The 26,080-nt window shown below is 39.2% G+C and overlaps 1 protein-coding gene and 1 pseudogene across 2 annotated transcripts in view; both read right to left on the bottom strand.

Annotated features, from left to right (window-relative positions):
- Rit2 (Ras like without CAAX 2) overlaps nt 1–26,080 on the bottom strand; it is a 355,066-nt gene that overhangs the window by 26,046 nt on the left and 302,940 nt on the right. The window lies entirely within an intron of this gene.
- On the bottom strand, nt 8,584–9,946 carry LOC104856950 (annotated as a pseudogene).

Below are 26,080 nucleotides of genomic sequence, written 5' to 3'. Positions count from 1 at the left end.
CCAGTACTGAAAGAGAGAGAGAGAGAGAGAGAGAGAGAGAGAGAGAGAGAGAGAGAGAGAGAGAGATGAGAAGATAAGGCAACAAAATATCTCCCAAAACTTCCAAATACCCTGAAGCCAATCGATGGGGCATCAATGAGGAGGAAATAAAAAACCAAACAGCTGACTTATATGAAAGGATAAAAGAGGAGACAAAAAATACATCAGTAAGTGGTAGTTTCTTTTCATTTCCTTTCCTTTGCATTACTTTGATTTGCTTTGCTTTTTCCTTTCCTCTTTTTTATTCCCTCTCTAACTGCAGTTTTTTAAAGGCAGTGTAATAGTTTGTCTGTGGTAAGAAATTTATTCAAAACCTAGAAAATTTTCCTCTCCTTTTTCTTGTAGAGTTGCGTACTGCCTCTCCTCCTGAATGGAAACTATAATTCTATGTTCTGAAAGGTGTATTTAGCCATAATATAAAACATGGATACACCATTGATATTTTCTCCTCACATGATTATTTATATGGGAGAGATATCTGGCCTATAAGGTAATTTGACATTTTCTCTGCATAATGTCAAATGTTTGAATTGATTAAAATATTTAAAACCAAATAAAATAATTTAACATAATGGAAAAATAGCCTAACAGTTCATTTATCCATTTTAATATCAAGTTTTGTTTAAAAAAGAGAGAGATAGGTGCCAGTGGTGTACTTTGGCCTCAGGGAAAATGGCATGAGTGCAGAGGAAAGACACAGAATAATCTGAAGAAAGGTAATGTTAAGTTTAGGCAAATGTACATATATAATTAGTTGGAAAAAAATAGCTTCATTGGAAAAAAATCTGAGGATAATAATGGGTGACAATTTTCACTCACTCTTTCATTAATTCTTTCGGTAATTACTGGTGCCCTGTTATATGTTGACACTATTGTTTATGATTACAGAAGTTGTAGGATTAAACCCAATCCCTCTCTTTTTAGACCTCATAGACTCGAGGAAGTAACATTAACTTGATCATCATTATTGATCTTTAACTTTTATTGAGTAATTATACATACAATCTCTTCATTGAAAATTTCACAAGAAAAGTAGAAAATGGCAGTTTTAAATAGAATGTTGAGGCAGGAAGATTGCAAATTGAAGCCCAACCAGTGAAACTGAGTAACTTACTAAGTAAGAGCAACTTAAATTGGGGTGGAAATCTCTGTCCAGGAGCATCCTAGTTCAGTGTTAAAACCCTGGATTCAATTCCCAGTACCACCCGAAAACAAAACATTCTTATGAAATATTTTATTTCAATATTATATGAAACAATATACAATACTCCTCTATGGAGAAGGATATTGTGATTCAGAGAACAATTAGCAGAAAGTTTTGAAGTAGAGTATGGATTCAAATCTAATAATTCTGACCCTACATCTCACACACTTTTTTTTTTTATTACAGCAGAAAGAAAGAAAAAAAAAATGAATGCCCTATGCAAAAAATTCAGTATGATAAGATCCCATGGGGATGGGATTTAGGAGAATGAAATTATTAGAGTTCAATTTCCAAAAAGTATCAACACGCTGTGTGCATACATATATATATAGAATAGGCTTTAGGGAGTCGAATAGAAGAAAAATTTTAAAAATGGATTTATTGAAGTATTTTGAAAATGTATAATAGTGTATTGAATTAGCATGGTAGGAGAAGAGGTAAAGTAAAATGGCCAGATTCAAGACACATTTTGCCCACAAATATTATGTGGGTTTAAGGAAAGGTAAAATGAAGAATGTTCTCAATATGGGACTTATTGATTTGGGTTCATTGTTTACTAATGAATGAGATGAGACAAAAACATGTAAGAAGTTCAGTGGGTCAGGAAATTCAAAAGACAACCTAAGGAATAGGAACTCCTGGAAGCTATGTGAGAGATATCTAGTCTCAAGTGTAAAAGACTAGTTAACTGTGTCAAATGTTGCTGAGAGGTCAGGAAGATGAGATTGAATATGATGGAATTCAGAAGCAATAATCCTATTTTCATTTAGATATCATCTGTGATCATTAATTCATTTTAGAAACATGTCAATCCATAGACTTATTCTATGTATGGAAATTATCATTAGCAAAATTTAATATTTTTATTGGTTTGTCTCACTGAATAGGCTGGTTACTTCTTTTTTTTTCATTTATATCACATTAGATAAGCACTGGATTCTGGTTACTTTGTATTGGAAGATTATGTTCTCTACATATTTAACAAATATAGAATATAGAAATAATATCAAATTCTTGTCTTTAATATATAGGCATTAAAATAACTATTTTAGTTCATATGAATTGTACAGTTGCCACAAAATAAAACACTATCATAAGCATGTAAATATGTATTTCATAGAATAATGATGTATATTAGTTGTAGCATTCTGATTCCAAATTTATTTACTATTTCTTTTGCTGATATACCCTTGCAAATTGGCTTTCAGAAAAAATGCTTTTGTCTGTCCCACTGGGAACTTTGCCACTCTCACAGTGCTTGTGGCTGGCTGCTTTGCTTTAAGAACAAAGCAGAATCACCAAGGCACAAACATTATCTATAATCATATCTTTAGCCCCCTCAGCTCAGCAGGTCTGGACCGCTCTCTCCTGTAATCAGCATAGGAATCATACGCTCATTTACTCTGTTATAATGTCTCCAACAGAAAAAAAAAATTCTTTACAGAAAATATGGCAGCTCCAGATGGTGACTTGCCATCAATTAAGAGAACAGATAAATTAAGTTAACCCTTGGAAATCTTACTGTCAGTCATCTCCTCTTCTTTAACTCCATAAAAGATTTTAACATATGATCACTAATGACTATTCACTAATTATGAAGAATTTTTTCATTATAAACATCCTGAATATAAAAATAACAATGAAGAAAGATGTTTTCCTAAAGAACACTTAAAATATACATTGAAAGGAATATTACGGCCCAAGTTATCTATCACTTTTAGAGGCCATTGTAATGTAGATTTTTCTCTTTTGATGATTTTATTTACCCATCACTAGTGCCACCTCTATTACCACCTGTGTAATGTCGGTATCTCTTCTCTTGAGTCTTAGATGTGAGAGTTCATGTGGACTGAGACATTTCAAACTTCTAATGTGAATAGCTTCTTTCTTATTTTGTGTATTTTTCTTAAGTATCGTGTGTGAGCATTTTAACACTCGAGCATGTCAATCAAACCTTGAGTAAAGTCAGTATGCACACCAAAGTGGTGAATGCTTGTCAGCCACAGCACTGACAGTTTCCCCTGGATGAGAAATTGATTATGGTTCATTTAACTCATTGCTTTATGATTCATGCTTTTTGACTATTCTAGGTAACCCCATAAACCCTTCCCTCCCTCCAAGTTAAATATTAATTGAATCAACACATATTGTACAAATAAAAATGACTGAGGATATTTTGTTGGTTAGTTCTGGGTATTTTTGGTACTTGGAATTGAACCTGGGACCTTCACATTGGGCTATATCCTCAAACCTTGTTTATTTTTTATAGGTTTGCATTAAATTGGTAAATTACTCAGGCTGGGCTAGAACTTGTGATTCTTCTGCCTCAGACTCCTGGAGGGCTAGATTGCAAGCATATACCACTAGGATCAACTTGAAATTGTTTTTTTTTTAATGTGTGGCACAATGTTTTTATATCGACCAAAGCAACCTTAATGTCCACTTGACAACTCCAGTCTAAATTCTTCCTACCTATAGGCTCCTGAATTTGTTTTTCTTAGAGAATTTACTTTAGAAATCTTGTACATATAAAGTCTTTCTCTGTCTCTTTGAGATGTAAATCTTCTACAACCCAGAGATGTGAGACTCAAGGACTTGTGAGCCATCCTGTCAATGAACTCATCGAAGACAACAGTGTTAGATTTCCCTCACCTTAAGGTGCTACATAAAAAGAATAGCCTTTCCCTTCCCATAATGTCCTGCTTCTCACCTAAAATATATGGCTTCTTCTACTAAATGACAGCCTTCTTTCCATCATGCCTCTTTTCCTGCCGAGAGTGACCTGATACTAGTGATGACACAAGCCACTAGTGATGTCAAAAGCCGCTCCTAGTAACATTACATTCTTTCCAGCCTCTAGCCGCTACCTCACTCAACCCCACCTCAGTTTCTGTAAATCCTTCCCAACCCCGATAAAAGACACTCCCTGTCCTGGCCATATTGCTCTCTCTCTCCTTTGATCAGAGACAGTCTGACAGATTGACCCTGCAATAAAGGCTTGTAAGGGTTCTGGTCTGATCTTGGTTTTCGACCTTTTTTACTTGACATATCTAGTGCCAAAACCTGGGAGGAAGGTAGTCAATTAAGTGCTGATCCCCCATGGGACAGGGTCGATTGGCCTTTTGGCTGTCTCCTCCAGACCACATCTGCCAAACTAGAAGTTCATTTTGGATCTTTGGCTTTGCCATTCTCAGGGAGAATCAAAAGAGATGAAGACATTCCTCTCTTTTGCCCTCCTCTAAGGACACTAACTCCTCGTCACTGGCCCTAACATGGGCGCCAAACAATCCAAAACCTCCTCCCTCAATGCCTCTTGGCTGCCTCCTGGAACAGCTTGGTTTCCTTGGATTGTTGGGACCAGACTGTGAGTGAAAATGACTCATTTTTTGTTGCAACCAAGTTTGGCCTGAGTATAAATTAGTCAATGAATATCAATGGCTGGAAAGTGGCACTCTCTATTTTAACAAATTGTGCAATTTACACAACTTTTGTCAGTGCAATGGCAAATGGTCTGTAATCCCCTATATACAAGCCTTCTTCTCCCTATGCTTTCACCCCCTCTCTGTCAAAATTGTTCACCCTCTCAGGTACATTTAGCCTAGACGCCATCATCCACCCCTTCCAACCTTAACCTTCCTGATTCTGATGCATTTGATACCACTGATCACTCTCTGCTCATGCCTCCCCCACCCTATAAACCTTTTGGCTCTTCCTCTGTCTCCTCATGTGTTTCACTTCCACCATCTTGTCACCCTTTTTCACCTCTGCCATCTTGTAAGGCTTCCTCATATCCATCTCCTTGCATCTGCCCACCCCACACTCATTCTCATTACCCCATCCTTCCAATACTGGCCCCAGCCATACAGATACCTCTCCAAGAGGTGCTGGGATGGAGGCCATTGTTAGAATACATACCCCCTTCTCTTTTTCTGATCTTTCTCAAATTGAGATATGCTTAGGCTCTTTCTTCTCTGATCCTGAGGTCTATATTAAAGAATTCTGCTACTTTACTCAATCTTATAGGACCTGGCAGGACATCTACATGATTCTTTCAACTAGTCTCTCACCAGAGGAGTGCCAGAGGGTCTGGAGGGCAGCCCAGGCAGCAGCAGATGACTTCCATGCCACAGACCTAACCAAACTAGTGGGCACACCAGCAGTTCCAGATATCCAACCTGATTGGACTTATCAGGACAATGACCCAGGCAGAGACCTTCAAGATTATATGATTGTTTGTCTCCTAGAAGGCCTAAGGAAGAATTCCCAAAGGACAGTCAATTTTGACAAGATTAGGGAGATAACTCTGGAAACCCAACAAATACAGCACAGTTTCCTTCTCAATTGGCTGATGCTCTCCAAAAATATTCCAAAGTTATCCTACATCTCAGGCAGGCACAATTGTCATTAACACTCATTTTATTTCACAGTCTGCCCCTGACATCAGAAAAAAGCTTAGAAAGGTCAAAGAAGGTCCCCAGGCCAAACAAACAGAGCTCCTCAGTGTTGCCTTTAAGGTATTCAATAATCATGTGGAACAGGCAAAATAGCAAGAGGTGGCTAATTACCAGATGCTGGCAGCTGCCCTACAGGGTAAACCAGTGTCCTACAAAAGGACATTATCTTGTGATGGCAGCCACAGTGGTGCTTGCTTTAAATGTGATTGAACCAGGTACTGGGCTAGAGAATGCCAAAACCCCAAGCCACCACCTGGCCCTTTTCCTGACTGCAAACAGATGGATTACTGGAGGGTGGACTGTCCACTTCACCAAAAAGGTGGGAGGCCATCCCCTTCTCAAGCCCAGGCAGGAGATGCAGAGACGTTTCTATCAGAGCTCATTGGCCTGGTGACAGAAAATGGACAGTGCCCAGGGTCATCTGCAGCCCCCACAGTCATCACTTCCAACGAACCCCACTGTCAGCATCTCAGGTAGCCCTGTCTCATTCTTGCTTGACACGAGGGCTACCTACTCAGCCTTACCACAATATTCAGGCCCTACTTGTCCCTCCACAGTAACTATGGTGGGGGTTCCAGGGATTCCTTCAAACCCATAGCCCCTCCCCTATCTTGCTCCTTGTTAGGCAGTACATTTTCACACATTTTCTTAATTATTTCTAGCTGCCCTACCCCCATTTTAGGAAGGGACATCCTAACCAAATTCAGGGTCTCACTCATACTACACCCAGTTGAGTCAGACCCTACAGGCATCTTGCTTCTCCTGGCTGCTTCCCTAGTCACCTCAATCCCCAACTCAGCTTTATCTCCTTCCAAGACCCCTGATATTGACCTCTCAGTGTGGGACACCTCCACTCCTTCTGTTGCTAAGCATCACATTCCTATTCAGATCTCCCTCAAAGATCTCATGCCCCCTCAGATCTCCCAAATGTCCCATGATACCCGAAAGCTTTAAAACACTTAAAAGGACTGAAGCCTACAATCAATAGCCTGCTCAATATAGGACTTCTCAGACCAGCCCACATGCCCACCCTCCCAGTTCTAAAACCAAATGGTTCTTATTGGTTGGTACAAGACCTAGGGGCCATAAACTCTGTTATACTTCCTATACATCCAGTGATTCCCAACCCCTATACTCTCAGCTCCTGTTCCATCCTTCTCACACCATTTCACTGTTTTAGACCTCAAAGATGCTTTCTTCACTATCCCTTTACACCACGACTCACAATACCTCTTTGCATTCACATGGACTGACCCTGTTTTGGGACATTCCCAACAACTTACTTGGACAGGTCTCCCACAGGGTTTTTGGGATAGCCTAAATCTCTCTGGACAGGCTTTAGTTTCTGATCTCTCAAAATTACATCTGTCTCCCTCTAAACTACTTTAATATATAGATGACTTAGTCTTGTGCAGTCCCACCCTTGAATTCTCCCAACAACACACAGTCTCATTACTTACTTTTTATGCAAAAAAGGGTAGCAGGTCTCAAAAGATAAAGCCTGATTCTCTCAACTTGAAGTACAATATCTCAGGGTAAAGATTTCATATCAGCAACGGGAAATCACCCTAGACCATAAATAACTCATTTGAGATCTCCTCTAAAGCTGAGATTCTGTCCTTCCTGGGGCTTGCAGGCTTCCTTCATTCATAGATAGCCAATTTCAGTCTACTTGCTAAACCCCTTTATGGGGCTTGCAAAGGGGACCCATATGAGCTTATAGATGACAAGACCATCAAGGGACCATTCCTTAAAATTCAGGCTGCCATCCAATCTGCCCAGAGCTCCAAAAATCATTCACTCTCTATGTCACTGAGTGCATGGGACTAACACTGGGAGTATTGGGACAAAACATTGGATCACGCTTTGCCCCAGTCACTTACCTGTCTAAACAACTTGACTGTGCTGTCCAGGGCTGGCCCACATGTTTACATGCCCTGGCCGCCACTTCCCTTCTTGCCCAAGAGAGTTCCAAGCTAACTTTCGGTCAACCAACAACAGTAAAGTCACCCCATCACTTACAGGACTTACTCAATCAGCGTAGCCTCTCACATCTGCCCCCTTATTGGTTACAACTCTTCCATGCTACTTTCATAGAAAACCCATCCTTCTCTCTTCAGTCCTGCCCCTCTCTTCACCCAGCCTCACTCCTCCCTGAGGCCATTCAGACTTCCTCCCACTCATGCACAGAAATGACTGAAAACCTACTTCCTTCATTCCCTAATGTATCTTCAGAGGCCATCCCAGACCCAACATTCACATGGTTTATTGATGGCAGCTTGTTTCCTACTCAGGTACCTGGACAGAAGGGGACAGGACATGCTATAGGCTCTTTAACACAAATGATCTAGGCTAATCCACGTCCACTCAGTACCTCACAACAAGAAGAGTTGATTTCTCCTACTCTGGGACACAACAAATGGGGCAACGTTTACACTGATTCTAAGTATATATACCACATCCTACACTCTCACAATTCAGTATGGAAAGAAAGAGGCTTTATAACCACAAAAGGGACCCATATTTTTTTTTAATGTAGTAGTATTTTTAATTTACAAAAATAACCTCAAAAACCAAATGAAGTCTGAGCCTAATCTGCAGGAGACACAGGAGTAACAGTGGTGATTGGAGAGAACGGGGAGGGTGGGCTGCTGGGAAGAGGGGGTAGGCCTTCGGCTGCAGAGAAACACCAGATTCTCAGCCTCTCCTGGCTTCCCAGTGGCCAGCCCCACCCTCCGTCAGTCGCGGATCTGGGCCAGTGGTCGGGCCTCCTGCTACCCACTGTAAGCAAAAGGTTTTGCATGAAGCCTGAGTTCCCAGCTCTAGGGGGTTGGAATGACAGTGGACACCAAGATCAGAGCAAGCCCAGGTTCCTGCTCCCCCTCCTCACTGTGGTATGATTTTGGCAGCCTCCACCCAGATGAGGGCAAGGAGGTCCTGGTTGATGAGAAAGACAAATCACAGGCTGGCACTCTCCACCACAGAAATGTTGCTGAGGAACCATTTGGAGCCACACAGCACAGGGTGTCCATCAAAGTAGATGGGCTGTCAGACCTCACTGGCAATAAAGAAATGGGCATTGTTCTTCAGTTTGATGCCACCTTGCTTCTGGGAGATCTTTCAGGCCAGAACCTGCAGAGACAGGTCCACATCAATTTGATTATCCTTTGTTGTTCTGTCCAGGGTGATCTCATGTGAGCGCATCAGGTACTGTACCATGCAACCCTGAAGCACTGCCAGGGCCTGGTTGTCAAAGTCTGGAGAGCTCATGCCTGTGATGCTGTCAACTAGCACCTGCCACTTATGCATTTCCTGCTCTAGCTGACAGACCTGTCATTTCTGGGGCCTGTCAGCCACTACCAGCTCATGATCCAAAACCTCATCCTACATGTCCTTGAGTTTACTGTAAGCAATCAGGTCCTCTGCATCAGAAAAATTCAGCACTTGGTCCCCCTGGGGCACTGTCTGGTCTTCCAGCAGATAACACTGCTTCATGAGCTGCCAATGGGCCTGCAGAGACTTGGCAGTGCAGGCCAAATAGAAGGCATCAAGGTGTCTGTGCAGCAAGTCCTGGAAAGTCTCCAAGATAGGCTGTCTGGTCGATCCCATTTTGCTCAGCAGCTGTTCTTCAGGCGTGCTGAACAGGGCTTTGCTCTGATGGCTGCAATGGCTTCTGGGTGCAGCCATCTCATTGCCTGGCAATCCAGCTTGTAGATGACAGGATCATACAGCAGAACATACCAGTGTTCCTGGACTTCTTGGAGGGTAAAGCAGCAGCTGAACTGCACATCCAGGTGGACTGACATTAAGTCATTGGTCTGCAACACAGCATTGATGAGCAAGAGGTCATCTTCATGTTTCCAGTGGCCCGGATCCTTGGTTACCTGAAGTGGCTACTTGCTCTTCTTCACACGCTTGGTAAGGCTTGGGGCTGGGGCAGGGCTGGGAGGCACAGGAGTGCTGGGCACTTTGGATACCTTCTTCTCACTGGAGAAGGGTTCACTCCCTGAAGAGTGCCCCAGTTCCACCCACTGGACCCCTTTGCTCCAGTAAAGGACTTCGTCAGGCTATTCACCACCAGCTCATCATTGAACTTCTTCCTCTTGATGAACATAGAGGAGCTTCTGCATTTAGGAATGGTGCCCAAGGCCTAGGAGAAGGCTCAATTTTGTCCTGCCAGAAGCTCCTCATCCTCTGAGCAGCTGGCAGCACCTGATGTCATCAGGGATGAACCTAGCATCCCCTGAGAATCAGGTGGACTTAGAGTCTGAGAGGAGATTCATTCCTACGATGCCAGCTCCTACAATTTCTCATGGGTAACAGCAGCAGCCACAGGGCCAAAGCTGACTTCCATGAGGCAGGACCCCTATCACTAATGAATGTCTAACATGGGCTCTCCTCCAAGCAGCCCCTCTCCCAACACAAGTAGGAGTACTTGTAAAGGACATCAATCCTCTTCTCCCCCCATAGCTCAGGGAAACCAGAGGGCCAATCAAACAGCCTATAAAATGGCACAGAGACCTTCTCTTCCAGGTAAAAACCAAAGCTGATCATTCCACCTCTAAAACCTCATTATGCCCCTCAGGAAAGGGCCAAATATGTAGACAGAGGTGCTATATCGAGGGATGATTGGCTCTTATATCGGGGATACGATACCTGATAACCAGATAATATCTCTTCTCTGGCATACACAGTTCACTCCACATAGGGACTCAACCCCTCTTATACCTTTTCAGGCCTTTCCTATACCACCTGTCCCTAGCAACATACATACAGACAATAACACAGGCTTGTTTCATCTGCTCAGTCACTAGTCCCCAGGATGATCTTCAGATACATACCGAAACTCACCATCCAGGGTACGGATACCTGGGAAAGACTGGCAGATTGATTTTACACATATGCCCCCATAAAGGAGGTAAAACACCGCCTAACCTTGGTAGATACTTTGACAGCATGGATAGAGGTATTTCCATGTACATCAGAAGGGGCAGCTGCTGTAGTTCATGTACTCTAACATAAATCATTCCATGCTTTGGTCTCTCATGCTCCACTCAGTCTGACAATGGCCTCACCTTTCTCTCAGGTTACCCAACAGGTCACAGAGGCACTCAACATACACAGGAAACTCCATATCCCTTACTGGCCCTAATCATCAAGCAAGGTTGAATGGGCTAACAGGCTAATTAAAGTTCATTAACCAAACTCTCAATAGAACTGAAACAAAATTGGATTACCTCCTCCCTTTGACTCTCATGCAGCTGCACTCAATGCCCCAACATTAATGTTAATGCCCCAAGCTTAAATTTAAGCCCCTTTGAGCTCATGTACAGGCAACTCCTGCTGTTTTCCATCTTACCCAATCCTTCACCACCTCTTGCTGACTGTGACCCAGTGCTTAATTATGCTCATCACCCCCTTCAGACTCTAGCCGATCAAACTCTCTCCTCCCCTGACTCATCAGGTACTTCGCTATCTCCTCTCTCCCCAGGTGACCCAGTGTATCTTAAGACCCTTTCTTCAAAACCTCTCCCAATCAAGCTGCAAGGAACCTTTTATTGTTTCCCTAACTACTCCTGCAGCAGTAAAGCTTAAAGAGAAGATCCCTTGGTTTCTCCTCTCAGGAATAGAAAGAGCTTCTCCGGCTCTCCAGACAGAACAATTTAAACAACAACCTGAAACTTCCAGGGACTCCTCTGTTCTCACAGGACCCACTAAGCTCAAACTGTTCTTTACCCTCCCACAGATTCACAAAGAAGATATCTCCTGAGGGGCTGTCTCTTGGCTTCCTCTGTAACAGTGTCCAAGAGACTCCTCTGACTGCTGGCTTTAGGCCCACACTTCTTCTCCTCCCTCTCTTCAAGATTTCTAACTCCAGTACGAAGCTTTATTTGTAGACTTTCCTATCAACCTGGTAACTGTCCATTCTGTGCTCCCAAAGACCCAGTCAGGTTCACCCAATGGGATATTGCGATGCCTTAACCACAGGGGCACCTGCTGATATTAGCCTCCTCCTCCTGTTAGTTCTTTTGGGGCTCCTCTTTGGAATAGGACTCACTTACACAGCCCCACTGGGCTGGAAAACTTTTGATAATGGCCATGTAATGACTACTTACTGTTGTATCATAGCCCTTCTTGGTAGTCTGGGTTGCTTACATCAAGATGTACTCACCTCTCATCATTGCCTTCACCCTGCTTTTAGGGATTCCCCTCTACACCTCCCAGATTCCTTGTCCTGCACAATGCAAACAAGGTAGAAGGATCTGAACAATGGATTGGAGTGGGACCAGGCTGATAGATTATGGTCCCTTACAGTTCTGGTCCTACTCCTCCATGCATTACTCTTGCTATAAATGTGTCATCCTCTGCAACTATGAAGGCTGAAAAATATTGGACAGGTAAGATCATCCATATGTCCATGGTCTCTAACTGTAGTAAAAAAAAATAACTGGTGAAATTGCCTGCTACTTGGTGGCCATCGGGGTTAGTCTTAGGGAAGGAGTCCAAAATCTGGCTCTAAAGGAGGTTGTTGATGAAACAGGCAAAAAGAGTGATAAAGCTTTTCAGACCCACCAGCCCACCTCCATTAAGGAATAGACATCCAGCTGTTTAACCAGATAACCTGATCCCTAAAACGATTACAACATCTATTCAGTACCACTCTTCACTACCACCCGGCTAATATTTCTGACTGCTGGATGTGCTTATCTGTGTACCAGCACTTATTCACCCCAATCCCTATCCCGCTAGATTTTAATGTGTCAGTCCTGGAAAAAACAACCTCTCCACAGTTTTGGGACCCTTTGCTATGAGCCTCCCACTACTCATACAATTAACCAACTTGACATGTACTGGAAATGATAACAACCTTACTCATTTTACTTGCTCCTGCCTTGTCTCTCAAGAATGTCTGATCTGCCTATCCTTCATATGTAATCAAGAGGCATTCTGATGTCTTAACCAGTCTCATACTTTTTGCTACATAGCCTTCCTTAGCCCTCCCATGACCATGGAAGCCCAGTTGTCTAAACAAGTTCTCCCACAGAACACAATCAGCAAAAGGGCAGCTCCCTTTCTAGTCCCCTTCTTATTGGGAGCAGGGGTCCTCAATGGGATGGCAACAGAGATAGTGGGCATTTCTATATCCACACTTTTCTATCAGGCCCTGTTCATAGAGATTTTGGAAGACATGGATAAAATAAGCCTTTCCTTAAATACAGTAAAAGATCAAATAAATTCTCTAGCATCAGTCGTGTTACAAAATATAAGGGCCCTTGACGTGCTGACAGCGGGGAACATGCCAGGTACTAGGTGAAGAATGCTTTTATTTTGTTAACCAGTCAGGGATTGTGAAAGCAAAGGTTAAAGAATTACAGCAGTACATCAAAGAGTGATAGAGATGATGGAATTCTTGGGGAATAGACCAAAGCTATTTCTGGCTTCCCCAAATTATGCCTTGGCTACTTCCCTTGTTGGACCCACTGGCTTTTATGTCTTTTAATCATGATAGGGCCCTGTTTGCTTAGCTGTTTTCAAAATTTCTTGCAGGAACCCATGGGGAGTTTTTACCAACCAGACAGTCAAGGAACTTGTCATGGTGGAATATTGACCACTGTGGCAGAGGGAAGAAGCCCCCACCTACCACTGTCCCAACTAGATCCAGACTTAGCCCCAACCTTCACCCCTTTGTCAGTTTAAAGCAGCTCCAGAAGAAGAGACCTTTGCCCAATAACCATAAAACAAAAGGCTGGAATGTTATATTTCCCTTGCCTTAAGAAGGCCACTACATAAAAAGAATAGCTTTTCCTTTCCCATAATGAGCACTTTCCACCTAAAAATATGGCTTCACCCACTAAAAGACAGCCTTCTTCTTCCCATCATGCCTCTTTTCCTGCCAAGAGTGTGACCTGATACCACCTACTGGGGACTAGTGATGTCCCAAGCCCCTCCTAGTAATGTCACATGCTCTTCTAATTCTCAGCCACTACCTAACTCAACCCCACCTCAGCTTCTGTAAACCCTTCCCAGACTATAAAAGACACTCCCTGTCCCTAACATATTGTTCTGTCTCTCCTTTGATTGGAGATACCTGGCAGATAGTCCCTACAGTAAAGGCTTGTAGGGGTTCTGGTCTGGTCTTGTTTTTTGGCCTTTTTCACCTGACATATAGATCCATGTATCTCCATTTCTATGGAAATGTGGAAACTTGATTTCAGTAGTGTCAATTATTTGATATGTGCATAAAATATGTAATGAACAAATCAAAGTAATTAACATACTCATTTATTTAAAAATTAATAAATGTACAAATGACAATCAGGAAACACACAAGGCCTAACCACACTAACCAAGTTCCACCCTGATGTCTTATACTTTTCCACTAGATAATTCCAGTGTTAAAAAATAACCCCAGCTTTGTTGAAGGAGAACAAAATTTAATTTTCTACTGCAAGAAATAGTAATAGACTTAATCCCTACTGTAAGATGTAATTTTGAATAAAGTACTCTTTTTGTTTTTAACAAGTGCCCTGTATAATTTTTCTTTTACAACATCATGGCAGGGGCTAAGGAAAATGTGACAAAAAATAAATATAGTTGTCATCCCACAGAGCTCACAATCTGTTCAGTAAGTAGAAATAAAAAAAATTCATAAAAGCATAAGTGAAAAAGCAAGGCTAGCAGAGGTCCTAAGTTTTTGTTTTTTGATACTGGGGATTGAACTAAGGACCTTGTGCTTGCAAGGTAGGTGGTAGAACCACTGAGCTAAATCTACAGCCCAGAGGTCCTATGAAAGGAGAAAATGTGATGTAGGTCTGATCTATACATAAGACGATTGGTTAATACCTCTGTAAACTCAAAGAAAACATGGCACAAAAGCATCTTTCATTTTGTCTCTAATCTGTGATCTTGAACAAATTACTTATCTGTCCATAAACCCTAGATTCCAACCCCATGAAATGGAGAGAATACCTATTTGTTGATACATAAAAAATAGCCAGAAAATTTTGAGTATGATGCTGTGGTCATAAAGCTCTAGGTGATTTACATGTATGAAGTACAGGTATTTTAGGTGGTACTATTACTATCCTTACTTTATATATGAGGACACTGAGGAACAGAGCTTAAATATTTTGCTCAAGGTTATTGCCCTATAAGTGGCTGACCTACAGGGATAATCTATTCACTATGCTTTCCTGCCTACCTCATTAAAGTGCTTTCCAACTGATAAAACCAAGTACATTGTCGTAAAATAAACATAAATAGAAGTCAATGTCTACTAAAAAGAATGGAAAATAATTGACTTTGGAAATTTCCACTTTTATTAATTGTGTTATGTGGACAGTAATAAATATTAATTCATAAAATTTATAGCTTTCAGATATTCCTTCCAGTTTCAACATTTAAAAAATGACAAAAATTTTCTCTTATTTCTACATATTTGAAAACTCTGCTTAGATTTCTGGATGAGAAGCATAGTCGCTCGAATAATTTTTTTTTTTCATAATGCTAAATAAGACAGATGGAAATTTGTGCTTTTTCTCTACTGAAAGCAAAGGGGAGAAAACCTGTGAACCTTTTCTGGTGTTTATTCTGCCTGGCCACCCACCCATAGCAGCCCCTCAGATCTCTCCCGGGAAGCCTCAGCAGCAGCTCTTCAGAAGGTCAAGTGTGCTCCACACATCTGTCACCACATTCCTCATGAGTTTTAGGCATCAGCACCGAGAGGGATGATCACATTGAGCTGGGCTGCTGGTATTGATAGCTTGCATGAAACTGCTAGTGCATGTAAGCTAGTTCTGCAATTCTGAGATTTCTCATTGCTTGACTCTTCTCTGTTTTTACCACTGCTTTTAAGTTATTTGCACACAGTCATCCCTACTATGCAGTGGGACTCCCAGTGATGGTCTGAAGCCAGGGATAGACCAAAACCCTTGCTCATGTACTAATTTTTCTTTCTATATAGCTAGCTATGATAAAGTTTAATTTGTAAATTAAGCATAGTAAGAGATTCACAATACTAATGATAAAATAGGAGAAATATAACAATGCTCTGTAATAAAAGTTACGTGGGTGTGGCTTCTTGCATTCTTTCAAAAATCTTAATGAATATTACTTGCCCTATTCATGAGATGATGTGCAATTTTTTTAGGCAGGTAGTTAGATATTACTGGGGCTTACTGGACATTATTGCGATGAAAAGTCAGTTCAAACTAGAATGCCTTGCTAGTTAATTAAAAAAATAAAACAAAGAAGTCAATGAATAATATATTTATAAAAATTTCAAATGTTTTGAATCCAAAGCAATCCCATAGAGTGCAATGATATTTAAGGTTACATATTGTACACTTTCCTTCGGATACTTTAACATCTGGTCTTCTAACTGTAAAATAAGGCATACTGCATTCCAGGTTTCCATGATCTATAGCCCGATGATACCAGGAAGGGAAATATTCTTTAAAGACCTTTGGGCTGAGACCTTATCTTTTGAAGTTTTAAACTGAGAACTTATCTTTTGTAAATTTCTTACTCGATTAAAGCCCCTGAAGAACCATTGGCCATGTGATAGAAAAAAACATCTCCCAATTGATAAGTAACTTCTAAGTAAAATGGTGATAAACATTATAATTATGCTAGTTTCCCAGACCCCAAGAGTGTTGCCTCAAAATGTATCCAAACGTGCACCCAGTGCAGATGCCTTTAAGGCACTGTCCACCTACACACTCCCAAGTTTATCTCTCTCTATATTCTACCTACTCTTCTGCTGGCATGAGCGTCTTGAGTAAATTCTTTCATGAGGGGCACAAAGAAAAAAGGCCCATGGAAGCGAGGGGCCATTCCTTTCTGCAAAACTCAGCTTCCTGCTGACTAGATTGTGCAGTGTCCACAGGATGAGAAGAGGTGAGATGAATGGCGCGGCACTGCGTTGGGGAATTAGTCTAACACAGAATTGCTTGAGTATAAACACTGCCAATCTGATAATCAAGATAGTCACTGAATGACTATTGAGGGTAATGTATAGAGTGTGCGGACACTGGACAAAAGAACCACTAATATCCCAGTCAGAATGGAGGAGGACACTATGAGATGTTGACATTTGTGACTTGTCTATTTTTGGAATTTTCCATTTTATAGTTTTGGGTCACACGTACCTGAAACCATCAAAAATGAAGCCATGGGGGAGAGGAAACTCCTGTAGTTATTAATAGAGTACATGTCCTATTAGATAAGCAAGGACACAGGAGGGGAGTTGTGCATATTTCAATGAGTGCATGCAGTATCAAGTGAAGATCTAATGGGTCAGAACTAGAAATCACAGGCATCTGCCATTTGATATTTGGTTATAGAGCAATAGTAATTTTCTTCCTGTTGTGCATTATTCTATTAATAGTATATTTCTTCTTAAAGAGCAAGTTTTTCTTTCATAATGGTAAATAAAATAAATATTTCCAATACTACCTTGAAAATATATAAAGTATTAGTCTCAAATTTGAGTAAAGAGTCAACTGTTTAAATCTTTTAAAACACAGACAAAATATATATTTTTTTTATGTGCTCAGTATTTATCTAGACTCAAAGACTGGATTAGCCTTATGAGTTTGGCAAACAGCCATTCAAGTATATCTTCATCCAAAATTAAGTTGAGCTTTTCAAAAATTGTTCTTGTTACTATAGATTAAAAGTAACTAAAATTATTATTTATATATTTTTAGTACATATATTTATTAAATAGCCAATACACTTCTATTCCTGTTTTTCATGTGATATGTAACTTTGCTCTGTCTGATGAAATTATTACACCACACAATAGCAGCAGGATTACTCAATTTAAAAAAATTAATATATATGACTTATTACTTTTTCAAATATGTTGTGACCCACCTGGTACTATCTTTCATATATAGACAGATGACAGACAGCCAGACATTTAGACAGAGAGACAAATGGATAAAACCTAAGACAGAAGTGCTATGAAAAAAATAGGACAATCCAGATATCAAAATAAAGACCAAAAAATAAATCTTCTAAGAATATTGTAAAATTTCTGGAGGACAATTTTCAAAAGGAGAATTATGGGAATATAAAAGCAGATAAGCTCTAGTATTTATGTTTTTTAAGAGCAAGCATAATGTGCCTAGGTTCCCTGATGGGGAATCTAAATGTTTCAGTGACAAGACAAAAAGCTCTAAAAGCAGCTTACAGAGGAGATGGAATCTTATTATCTGCTGGGAAAACTTCAGTCAAATGGCAAGAGAGAGACATAGAATAAGCAAGCACTAGGGGAGGAGGGGGTGAAGGGAGGGCAGGGACAAGGCGAAAAAATGAGAACCAAGACCTGTCATGTAGAGGTACAAGATCCCAACAATGAATGTAACTGTACTGTATCTCTAAAAAATACCAATAAACTCAATTTAAAAAAAAGAATAAGCAAGCACTTATTAGAGTCTTGAAAAGTTAATGATCCCATGGACTCAGTAAACAATTAAACTGAGAAACATAATGGAAATTATAAATGCCTATGGTTATAGGTGAACAGACATAGGTCAATGACCTCTCAAGAATTTTCCGAATTCAATTTGTATTTCCTGGAAAACCTGTGGATGTTTTCTTTTGTTTGAAATACTTGTAAGTCTCATTTCTTTCATTCTAGATCTTTCTGCCTTATTAAAACAAAAATAAAAATAAAATAAAACAAAACGAAAACTTGCTCAGAAAATGACACTTGAATGGAATTAATTGTATGAGAAATGTAGGGCCAGGGATTTAACTCAATGGTTCTACTGCCTGCCTCGCAAGTGCAAAGTCCTGAGTTTGGTTCCCGGTACTTAAAATAAAAAAAGTATGTATCTCTTAAAACAATAAAGAAATTGAGAAAGAAGTGAAGCCATTGAGGGCTCAAATGACCAGAGAGAGCATCAGAGAGGAAATGGAACCTGAGATGGCCCATGGTACATGGGCAGAAAATACAGGCATAGAGGTAGAGGAGAAACAAAAAGGAAATATAAAAGTAGAAACAATTGAGGATTTTTATATGGTTTGATCCCAGTTTTATTTGGCCTGTGCAATTTCAAATGCATTACAGTAAAATAACTTCAAGACTAATAAAAATTATGTTATTTTCCAAATGAAATGACAAATAAAACCTCTTCTTTTTCAAGTAAAAATATTTGTATTTTAGTTTATATATTATAAGTTTCCACTGACAGAGGCTGGACGGAGAAGGTCATAAACCACACAACCTGCACGACACTTGGTGAAATACCTGTACTCATGTTTAAACTGAGCCCTGTCCAGTCCTGCCTCATGGTGCTCATGGGCTACTGTGAGAAGTTGGGGAGAAGGAGAGAAGAGTGTATTTTTAGCTTGTGTTACCTGGATTTTCTTCAAACGTCAGGTAAATATTGGAGAACATGATATTATCTTTCATTGATGATACCACATTAAAAGCACGTGTTTGTGAACATTTGGTAGAAATAGACATTAAAAATGGATTATGATTTTAAGCATCTGATACAAGGTACAATTTATACCTCCACTACTGCAAGATCATTTTTTGTTCCATACTGCATAAAATATACCGTGGATGTTTGTCCCCTGAGCCCTTGGTGACTCAACCTAATTCAATATCCATGTACTTTCAGGAGTTAAAAGAAAACTACCAGTGCACTTCCAAAGAATTAACAATGACAAAGCTATGTTTCCCTATTTGCTGGTAAACTAAGTATAATGGCATGCATTTCCTACTCTTCTAGCACACATAGTTATATTTTATTCACAGTGTCTTCTATTTTCTATCTTCCTTTGTATATCTAAATTCAAATCCAAAAATCTCTCCTTTTGGGAACATTTTTTACTCAAATATTTAAATGGAATGAAATATAAAGGGAAAAACGTGCTACCATTTATGAAAACTGCAAGCATATTTATATAATTTCATATCACTACCACCATAACTTGACAACTACTTGGTTTGTTTCTAATAATTATTAAAATAAATGCACTCATTCAAGTATATATGCAACTATTAAAATGCAGATGTTGAAATATAATATATAGTTATTTGAATGGTTTTGCCTTTCACTACTAGCTCAAATACTTCAATTTAAAGAAAAATTTAGCAACTACAGATTATTAAGCCTCAGAAGTGGCAATCACCCTGTTACAGTCTATTATCTTTGTGATATTCGTCACTGCTGTGAACTTTTTGCCCCAGTGAGAGTTACTCCTTTTTGCCTACACAGTCCACAAAGTAATTATTCATTGATGGCTTTAAGTCACATTTAAAAACCTATCACAACCTTTCCACTGAGCAACAGTTCAGATGCAGTCTTATTACATTAAGAGCATTCTCAGCCCCTGCATTGTTTTAGTCACATCTTCTTCAGAATACCAACATCCTCTCATAGCATGCTAGATCATCACAGAATTTCACAGAAAACTGAGATCCGAAAAGTCATAGAGAGGAAAAAGTTATAGATAGGAAAGACTAGATCCTCCAACAGCACAATTTCCGAGACAAGGGGAAAAATATAGCTGACTCCTTCTAGGATAGATGAAGGACTTCCCTACAGAGACTCTAATAATCAGCAAGTAATTATATACTGAGTACTAGACACACAAAAAGTACCAGTTAGGTACTAAAAGAAGTAAATATAAAGACTGATTCTTGAGGGCCAGGGATTTAGCTCAGTGGTGCCGTGCCTCTCTCACAAGCATAAGGTCCTGAGTTCATTCCTTGGTACAGACCAAACAAAACCAATTCTGGAAATATTTCTGCTTGTTTAAAGAATGAATTAGCAACATAGTAACTGGCCTATGATCACTCATTTTTTGCTAATTCATGTGCTACCATGAAATTTTGTGAACTAATATGAATGTATCTTATCTCCTCACATAGATTATGGCCTTCTGGAAGGTGATTACTATGCTCCTATTGAAAAGTTTTTATCCCTTACCTTCATAGTCAGAACAGTCAGTTCCAACTGTTGTAAAAAACTTTTTAAATTACGACACATGAATACTTACGTTTTAAAAGCAGTAGTTTTCTAAATTTTTGAACTTAGTGTCCTACGCATAAAAAGGATTGAGAATTCGATCCATCTTTTGTTTATGAGGTTACATTCTACTAGTTATTTATTAAGTATTGAATCTGAAACAATGCTGTAACAACCCCTGGTAGGATTGTGCATCGTTGTGTTCAAGCACATCTGTTATCCCAGCACTCTGGGAGGCGGAGTCAGCAGGGTAGGCGCTTTGACCCTAACCTGTGCAGCTTAACAAGACCTTGTCTCAGATAAAGAAAAAAAAAAAATTAAAGGCTGAGAATTTGGCTCAGTCTGAAGGCCCTGGGTTCAATTCCCAGTATTAAAACAATATCCCCACAAAACAAAGCAACAACAAGAAAAGACACCAACAGTTTTTCCTGTCATGATTTCTTTGCCATCAGTACAAATGTCAAAACCATGAAAAGAAAAAATACTTAGGCTTATTATTTTTTTAAAAATCATATTGTGCATTCTCTGAACAAATGTGGAGTATTCCCAGGGTTCTATGGCCCACAATCTGAGAACCAATTGGTTAAAGGAAAGAAATAGATAATAGTGTCAAAGATAGAATGATCTTATGGGCTATAATAACAAAATGTTTTATATTTTCTATTAAAAAAGTAATTTTTTTATAAATTTAAAAGATGGCTCTAAGGTTGAAGTTTCTTAGAATTTTATTTCTTTCTTTCACATGGAGCAAATTCTTTGCTAACTATAGTAATTTCAAATCTATAATTTTATATTTCTTAGCCTTATTCTAACATTTATAATTTTCTTGCAATTTAGAACTCCTCAATTTAGACATGCTGAGAGAGTGCTAACCCTTCTTCTTGTGTTTTCAAAGATTTCCAACTGCACAAGCAGACCAATAAGCACCTCCGTATTTTCCCATAGAATGTGCATCTCCTGTTTACTGTAAAGATGCAGATCCCTCCAATGCAGAAAAAATTACACCAGATCAGAGGACCAATATCTTAATTTTTAATTTTATAACTACTTAATTCATTTTAATAACATCCCTTCATGCAAAAAGTTAAGCAATGCATTCTGATTTTATAGATTAGTAAGCTGATGATTAAAGAAATTGAGATCTTGGTGATTTTGTCTTACTTAATGATCTGGGCTGGTCTAACATTTCCAAGAATAGGGAAAACACCATCAATAGCTTTCTTCCCAGATGTCGGCATTCTTGGGAGACCATCTGTAACCGGAATCCAAGGGAGCTTCTGTCTTCTCTTGGCCTAAGAGTTTCCTCTCTGCTTGCCTATTTTTGTTAATAGAACAGATAATGCCATATGGGCATGATACTATATTCTTTATTACTTAATATAATCATAAAGTGTCAGAGGAAGAAGCAGCAGGAGTGTAGGATTCTCAAAATTAAAAAATATGCATGTTTGAATATATATATATATATATATAATTTTTTCATTAAATATGTTTGTCAGTGCTCTATTCTAACCCTGAGCCAATTCCTGTTTTGATTTATGATTTTTTTTTGGTACTCAGGATCAAACTCTGCTCCTGTGCTTGCAGCAGGCGGTGGAATGACTGAGCCGAATCCCTGGCCCTGATTCTATAATTCTTCCTTGAACATCTTCAGTTTCTCATTTGATCTTTTGGTTTTTGTATGGAGAGTGATTAGGTGTCCCAGACTATTATACAGGTACCTAGGTTGCTGACCCTTTTCAAAAATTTCAGTAACTGTTTTCCATGTATATTAATAAAAACTTTATGGTTTTCCAATAATACTTTTTCAAATATCATCTGATTGTATCCTACTGACATGTTTTCTTTTATTTCCAATTCCTTTATGTGAGGTAACATTTTAGTGAACAGATATGTTTTTTAAGGCTTTAAAATTGTAATTCTAAAATGCTAAAATTAGACTTAATAAATATACACATATTTTATTTACAATGTCAATTCTTGTTGTTTCTGTGTGCTTTGTTATAACCATTGCTTTTTTTCTGCTCTTCAATCCATTTCTGTTTCTTTTTTAAATAGAATCCCAATTTCCTCAATGGTCCCATCTTCCTTTGTACTTGGCCTGTGTCATTATGGTGCTGTTGGTTCCACTTTTGATTCGAGGGGTGTTCATCTGACACTGGTCTGACCAGAGTACTGCCTTCAGTTGACCACAGTAATTTGCTCAGGGACAGGATTTTGATGGACTGTTGGAGAAGAAATCTGGGTTCTTTTCACTGAAAAAAAAAATTGGCTTGAATCTACTGTAATTGTCCTGACATTATCATGGGGAAATCTATCTGAAGATGGAGCCATAGTGTAGAAAGCCACAATAGATAGAGATAAAATAAATGTTGGTGCTATACATTTAACTTTGCTACAAACTCCCCAAAAGCAAACCTACATCTATGCTTTTAAGTTATTAATTAAGTGAATTCATTCACTGCAGTTTTCTACCTTAACCTAATTTTATTTAGGTATTCTCTGATACACAGTGCCTATCTGGAACAAGTCGTGGTAGTTGCAATGACATAAATGCTTAATGACATTGAAGTGTAGTACAAAGAGAAGGAATTGAATCTACAACTTAGTTCGCTTAATTCGCTTTCGGCTGTACTTATTCCTAATATCAGTCATCCTGACTTAACTAGGCTTATTTCTTATTTTTCTTGCTGTATTTCAACCTGCCATAGCATACTTATATGAGGTAATGTTTAAAATAACAGCAATATCTAAAATTCTACCTTTCAGATGCTTTGTTTCAAGTAAAGCAATGTTATTAATCTGTACAGAATTCAGTGCAGAAGGTCAGGTAACACTTTTCTAAATTATAACAATAAGAAATGTAAAGATTAGCTGTATGTGGTGGTGTGTGGCTATAATCCCAGCTACTTGGGAGGTTGAGGCCGGAGAATCACAAATTTGAAGCCAGCTAGTATAATATAGTGAGACTCTGAAACAAAATTTTTAAAAAAGGCTGAGTATGTGGTTCCATGATACATTGCTTGCCTAGAATACACAAGGTCCTAGGATCAAATATCCTGTCATTAAATATGACATGATATAACTAAGTTCACATACTTAGTCCATAAAGAAACCACGCAAATCCCTATTTCTATTTGAAAACTTTTAAAAATTGTATTTCCATGCCACACAGATTGACCTTTTTGTTTAACCATAAATTAATTTGTAAAATAAGTACAAACATACCCGAAATTAATTTCTCATTAGTAATATGACATTGAACAATTGCTTCATTAATGTCAACCTTGGTTCAATGGTTCAATTCCACTCTCTCTGCCTTCCTGTTCAAAATTTAGAGAATGTCATAATTTGTGAACTAATTTTTCCCTCCAAACTAATAGCTGGTTAATAAGTATTGTTTTATTGTAGAGGTGGAAAGAGATGGTCTTGCTTTCTCCCATCATAAAGGTTATGGAAAGTACTCCTTATACCAAAAGACAGGTTAATGAGAGAAAAGCACAAGACATATACTTAGTCAAAGTTTAATAGGACACAAAATATTTCAGACCTAAAGATAAGTGGGAAAAGTTCTGATTTTTATGCTTGGTTTTAATGAAAGAGGGACAGTTGTGAACAGATGTGATTGCACAAAATGGGTATGAGATTCTGGTAATAGCATGAGACACTGGGCAAGGCCTGTCCCGATTCTGCTTGGCTTCCCTATGTCACATGTTCTCTTCCTGAGATTGGAACATGGCCCCTCTGGAATGAGTTAGTTATGACCTCATACAGGTGTCAGACAAAGGTACCTCAGAGAACTTTATGGCCAGTGCTTATACAGTAAACAGAACAGGTTAGAATAATATCATTGGGGTTTATGTCTGGATTTTGGAAAGAGGGTTCTGGTTTCTATGATCCACCTTGGAAATGGGGAATTCTAGCTTTTTGGCTTGCTTCAGGTTCAGCAGAAGAAGGTCAGAGAGAAACTATTTCTAGGGCTTTCATTTTGGAGTATCATTTTCTGACCCCCAGAATTATCCAGTTACAAAAATATTGAAGTGTTGGAAATGTTCTTTCCTGACAAGCACCTTCACTGTTAATCTAGAACTCACAACAGAGTGTGTTTTTCAATCTCATGTCTTGCACTAATTTCCACTCCTCCTTAGAATGGTTTATCCTCAAATCAACTCAGAGAGGTACAAGTGGCTCTTTTAAATGCATAGGTTATATAGGAGGGAACAGCTACATGAAAAATGTAATACCATCTCTTGAGTTTGATTTTGACTTTAAAATGTTCCTAATCAAATTTCTAAGGTCTTTTCTCTATGCTATCCAACTCTAATTCTCCATTTAAACTTGACTCTTATTTTGTGGGCTCTTGAACAGGACATAGGCATTTTTATCTATTCTCACAAACTACACATATTCTTCCTATTTCAAAACCAATTACACGTTTTCAAAGTAGCCCAAAGCCCATGGAATTTCTCTGTGAAGCCTATTCAGACTTCCCAAATCCAGCTACCTTTCTTCATCTGAACTCTGTGTTTTTTATGACAGAGGCTTCAGCTAGAGAAATGCACTTGGGTAACTTCAGCATAATGATGCTAAATGTGCTAAATGAAATAATGAAACTAAGTGAGATCACTTAGTAAGTGAAGTTTGGAAAGAGGGAGAGAAGGAGAAGAGAGAGAATATAAAATGAGGAGTGAGATGATCTAGGGCATGAACATTAGCATATCGATGCTAAATGTAGTAAATAAAACAGTGAAACTGACATCATCTACTGATTGCAGTTTTGAGAGAGGGAAGGAGGAGGAGGAGAGACAGATAAAGAGAGGAGGCAGGGGTGAATGAGATTGTCTAGGGCATTCCAAATTTATAAATTGGAGAAATATGAAATGAGACTATGCTCTTCATCTTACCTGATAGGGAAAGACATGCAAGGAAAGTAAACTATTTCTTGATTTTTTTCTTTTCCCATTGTTTTCTGAATAGTTTGAATATTTTGGGAAAGTACCTGTCATACCTACATCTCTTCAAATTTCTCAGTAGTGTAGTACAGTTAACATTGTTTTCTGACAGTGTCATATACTTAAATTTTGTGTGCTACTAGCTTTAGTACTTAGAGTGCTAGATAGACAGGAAAGTGTAATATTGTAAACACACATTCCAGTCCCCTGCAAGAGAAGCTACTCTTCCTGCTGAAGGTGAGTTCTGGAATACTTCCAGAGTGCCAGCCAGGGTGCTGCGGCACCCACTGCCACTCGGACACTTGCAGTGACAGTGGTGCCAGGTGCCAGGAGTGCAGTGTCCTAGCTGAGGCCCCCAGCCACTTGGAAACATCAGGCAAGTTACCGGGTATTTCAGACATTGCAATTCTCATGTTAAAAGAGCGAATACCTGAGCCA

The sequence above is a fragment of the Fukomys damarensis genome, unplaced genomic scaffold, assembly GCF_012274545.1.
Source record: "Fukomys damarensis isolate Sample0158 unplaced genomic scaffold, DMR_v1.0_HiC HiC_scaffold_30, whole genome shotgun sequence".
In the NCBI taxonomy this organism is placed as follows: domain Eukaryota; kingdom Metazoa; phylum Chordata; class Mammalia; order Rodentia; family Bathyergidae; genus Fukomys; species Fukomys damarensis.
Note: the sequence above shows the minus strand (reverse complement) of the source record. Positions and strands in the feature narration are given on the sequence as shown.